The sequence below is a fragment of the Macaca nemestrina genome, chromosome 1 (assembly GCF_043159975.1).
Source record: "Macaca nemestrina isolate mMacNem1 chromosome 1, mMacNem.hap1, whole genome shotgun sequence".
In the NCBI taxonomy this organism is placed as follows: Eukaryota; Metazoa; Chordata; class Mammalia; order Primates; family Cercopithecidae; genus Macaca; species Macaca nemestrina.
In genome coordinates this window covers 111,073,707-111,078,617 of record NC_092125.1, presented here as the reverse complement: position 1 = coordinate 111,078,617, position 4,911 = coordinate 111,073,707, and the positions used below count along the sequence as shown (strand labels likewise).

Below are 4,911 nucleotides of genomic sequence, written 5' to 3'. Positions count from 1 at the left end.
AATAAGTGTTCCAAGTAGAAGGAAACACCTCAGCTGGGCGAAGGGGCTCATGTCTATAATCCCAGTGCTTTGGGAGGCTGAGGCAGGAGGACTGATTGAGCCTGGGAGTTTGAGGCTGCAATGATCACACCACTGTACTCCAGCCTGTGCGACAGAGCAAAACCTTGTCTCTAAAAAATGAAAATAAAGAAGGAAATACCTTAAACCAAGACCCACAAATAAAAAAGTACTGGGCATGTTTTCAATATGACTGATGCTTCTGCGTAGTCAAAGGTATACGGAGATGAGGCTAGAAGGAAGAGAAGCCATATTATAAAGGCAATTGAGTGTCAGAGTTTGGATTTTACCTTGTAGGTAAACAGGAACCATTGAAAACTTTTCTGCAGGGAAGTTCTATGACCAAGTAGCATTTTAAGAAGAAGAATCTGGCAGCAGTATACAGAAGTAAACATCATGACAAGGATTGAAGTAAAGGAATCCCATTAGAAGGCTACTAGAATAGACTAGGGGGAGTAATAACCTAAACTAGGCGTGTGTGTGTGTGTGTGTGTGTGTGTGTGTATTGCTCTATTGCTCAGGCTGGAGCACAGTGGCATGATCATAGCTCCATAATCTTGGATTCATGAGCTCAAGCAATTCTCCCAGCTCAGCCTCCCAAAGTGCTAGGAGTACAAGATGAGCCATTGTGGCCAACCCAGATACATATATTTTTAAATGTTTCATTGATGAAACTTACAGAACTTAGTTATTGATTGGATGTAGTTGATACAGGAAAGGAAGTCTTGACTCCAAGGTGTGTGTCCAGAGCTGATAGAAGTGTAATGGTGCCATTAACACAAATTTAAAAATCAGAAAAAAGCTCAGAAGTGTAGAGGGAGGGGAGGTCTTAGTTTTGGGATATATTGAAATGTCAGTAGAATATGTAGAGAAAATGTCTAGCCAGTAGTTAAAATACAGATAGCAAATGATTTGTGACTGAATATATAGACATAATGACTAGCTTCATAGTAACAGGAGTAGTAAAAATCACACAAAAAAATTGTAATGCTGAGTGTTCAGTCCCTGAGCAAGGAGAGGGGTAGTTTAAGGGAGGGGCTGTCACCATCCTTGCTGTCAAGTTAAACTGTTAACTAAATTCCCCCCAGTGCTAGCTTGGCTTATGCCCAGGAATGATCAAAGATAGCTTGGAGATCAGAAGCAAGAAGAGTCAACTACGTCAGGTTTCTCTTAATGTTATAATTATGAAAAGGTGGTCTCACAGGGACTTTGGATGAGAGAGTTTCTTTCTTTTTTTTTTTTGAGATGGAGTCTCACTCTGTTGCTCAGGCTGGAGTACAGTGGCGTGGTCTCGGCTCACTGCAACCTCTGCCTCCCAGGTTCAGGCGATTCTCCTGCCTCAGCCTCCCAAGCAGCTGGGATTACAGGCGAGCAACACCACGTCTGGCTAATTTTTGTATTTTTTGTAGGGACAGGGTTTCACCATGCTGGCCAGGCTGGTCTCAAACTCCTGACCTCAAGTGATCCGCCCGCTTCGACCTCCCAAAGTGCTGGGATTCAAGGCATGAGCTGCTGTGCCTGGCCATGACGAGAGAGTTTCTAGTTGAGGGGCATTTACTGCCTGGTTGTGGAATGTTAACTGAAACTACCTCTATCACTGAAGGACATAAGATGATCCTGATACCTGAAATACCCATACTGTCTGGGATGGTGTCAGATAAACATGTTAATGAGAATGGCAGTTCCCAGAGTTCCATACTTAAATGGCAATGGTTTATATAGGATCATGCCACCTGGGGAATGCCAGAAGGAGAGACTCACAGGCATGGATCCTCTTTTTCCCTAAAACTGACTCTAGAACTGCGTGAGGAGCTGCCAGATTCCATGGTTCCCAATAAACAGTTCCCTCACTGACAAAAAGCTATTGGATTTGTGGATGGCAGTTTCAAAGTGAAAGGCCCACCTCTAGTTTGGAAGGCTGCTCCTCTGATCATTTATCAGAATGAGCCTCCAAGCCCCGCCCACACTCCTGGAGCTGGTGGGGCAGAGCCTGCTGAGGAACCAGTTCTTGGCCATCTTCACCCTGGAGGAGCTGCCCAAGGAGGTCTTCTGTCTGCTGTTCACGGAGGCCGTCAGCAGGAGACACTGTAGAGTCTAAAGGCCATGGCACTGGCCTGGCCCTTCCCCCGCCTCCCTCTGGAGTCCCTGATGAAGACACCTCATCTGGAGACCTTGTGAGCTGTGCTGAAGGGACTTGATACGCTGGCCAGAAGGTTCGCCCCAGGAGGTGGAAACTTCAAGTGCTGGATTTGCGAGATGTTCATGAGAATTTCTGGACCATATGGTCTGGAGCCAGGGCCCTGTCCTGCTCCCCAGAGGCCTTGAGTAAGAGGCAGGCAGTGGAGGACTGCCCAAGGACAGGAGAGCACCAGCCCTTGAAGGTGTTCATAGACCTCTACGTAAAGGAAAATACCCTGGATGAATGTCTACGCTACCTCTGTGGGTGGATCCACTACAGAAGATATTTAGTACACCTGTGTTGTAGGAAGGTACAGAATTACTCAATGCCCATTTCAAATTTCAGAAATTTATTGGGAAAGGTATACCCAGACAGCAGTATCCATGAGTTGGAAGTCTGGAAAAAGTGCTCACTGAATAGAACAGGAAAGTTTGCCCCTTACCTGAGCCAGATGAGCAATCTTCACAAACTCTTTTTAGCCTTCGGTTACGGGTGTGAGTTATACATGCGCGGCCAACAGCAGTTCATTCCTGACTTGGACTCTCCATTCGTCTGCCTGGAGCCCCCAGACGCTTTATATAAGAAAGGTCAATAATATTAAAGAGCACCTGGAGCACCTGCTCAGATGCCTCAAGAACCCCTTGGAGGCCATTACATTCTGTCATGCTTACCTAGCTGACTGGGACATGCAGTGTCAGTACCCAAGCCTCAGTCAACTAAAGCAGCTGCATCTGATTCATATCCTAGTGTGGACCACCAATCTTGAGCCCCTTGGAGCTCTGCTAGAGAAAGCTGCTGCTACTCTCGAGACCCTCGTCTTAGAGGACTGTCGGATCCAGGACTCCCAACACCGGGTCATCCTGCCTGCCCTGAGCCGCTGCTCCCAGCTCACCACCTTCTACTTTCACGGAAATGAGACCTCTGTGAATGCTCTGAAAGTCCTATTGCGTCACACAGGCGGGCTGAGCAAGTTAAGACTGGAGACAGATCCTGCCCCTCTGGACAGTCTTGACAACAGGTGTCATGTCAATTGGGAGATCATCGCCCCAATTCGGGCTGAGCTGATGGGTACACTCAGGGAAGTAAGGCAGCCCAAGAGGATCTTCTTTGGCCCCGCCCCCTGCCCTGCCTGTGGCTCATGACCATCTGAGAAACTGGAGCTCCATCTTTGCTCCTAGGGAAGGCCTGGTTAGTGGGGTGGATAAGCTGTGTCCCAGACACTTGGGCACTAAACTCTAGGACATAGGTACATTTTTTTTCTTTCTTTTTTTGAGACAGAGTCTCACTCTGTCACTCAGACTGAAGTGCAGTGGCACAATCTCAGCTCACTGCAACCTATGCCTCCAAGGTTCAAGTGATTCTCCTGCTTCAGCCTCCCGAGTAGCTGGTGTTACGGGCATGTGCCACCATGCCCAACTAATTTTTGTATTTTTAGTAGAGACAGGGTTTCACAATGTCGGCGAGGCTGGTCTCGAACTCCTGACCCCGCCTCTGCCTTCCACAGTGCCAGGTTTACAGGCATGAGCAGCCAGGCCCGGTCAGGTGCATCTTAAAGGAAGCACAGAACGAGTGTGTTTCAGGCATGTGCTCAATGTGAGTAGAAAAACAAAGGTGACTAAGCAGGGGGCAGTACTGGGTGAAAATGCTGACTTGGCGTCAATGAGGCCTTCAGGGACCTGTGTCCTAGAGTCAGAAATAGAACCTGAAGTTCTAGAGTGATGCAGGAGTTACCGCCACAAGGATGGTTATTAAAAAATGTCAAAAATAAATGGAACCTGAATGGAAAAAAAATTGTAATTCTAACACATAGCTGAGACAAGGACTTAGGCTAAGATAATTAGGCTAATATATATATATATATAGTTTTTTTAAAAAGCCCTGTAAATTAAATGCTGTTTGTCTTTATCTGTTTTGCATTGCTAGAACAGAATATCTGAGACTGGATGTAAAGAAAAGAGGCTTATTTGACTCACAATTCTGGGAGCTGGGAGGTCCGAGATTGGGCAGCTGCATCTGTTGAGGGCCTCAGGCTGCTTCCACTCATGACTGTAAGTGGAAGGAGAGCAGACATGTGCAAAGAGGTCACATGGCAAGAGAGGAAGCAAGAGAGAGAAACTGAGGAAGCCAGACTCTAAAAGCCCACTCTCGCCAGAACTAATCCATCCCCACAAGAAGAAGAACTGACTCACCCCCACAGAGGGCATTAATCTATTTATGAGAGAGCTGCCCCTATGACCCAAACCTCCCAATAGATCCCACCTCCCAACACTGCCACATTGGGAATCAAATTCCAACACGAGTTTGGGCAGGGACAAACCACATCCAAACTATAGTACTGTTACTACCCATGCTTAGAGATGAACAGAACTAGGTTAGAGAGATTAGGTAAACGAGGATATGAAGCCAGGTATTCTGATTCCCAAAGACTGCACTCTTGGCCACCATGCTTTACTGCATCTGTAAGGGCTGTTTTGACAGCTAGTGTGCAGAGAACACATGAGTGGTGGGGAAGTGGACGCAGTGGGCAATGGAATGAAAAAGAACAAGAGAACAGAAGGCAGCAATGGCAGGACACAGGGGAACAGAAAGAAGACCTAAGCAAATGTGTAAGTCTGGGAAGATCCTGAAGAGAAGCCTAAGAAAGGCTAACTGGCACAGAAGGACCCAGGAGGAAG

At 47.0% G+C, this 4,911-nt stretch overlaps 1 pseudogene; it reads left to right on the top strand.

The window, feature by feature from the left end:
* The first annotated feature begins 1,999 nt into the window (after window positions 1–1,999).
* LOC105479009 (PRAME family member 17 pseudogene) lies at window positions 2,000–3,414 on the top strand (annotated as a pseudogene).
* The last annotated feature ends 1,497 nt before the right edge of the window (window positions 3,415–4,911 follow it).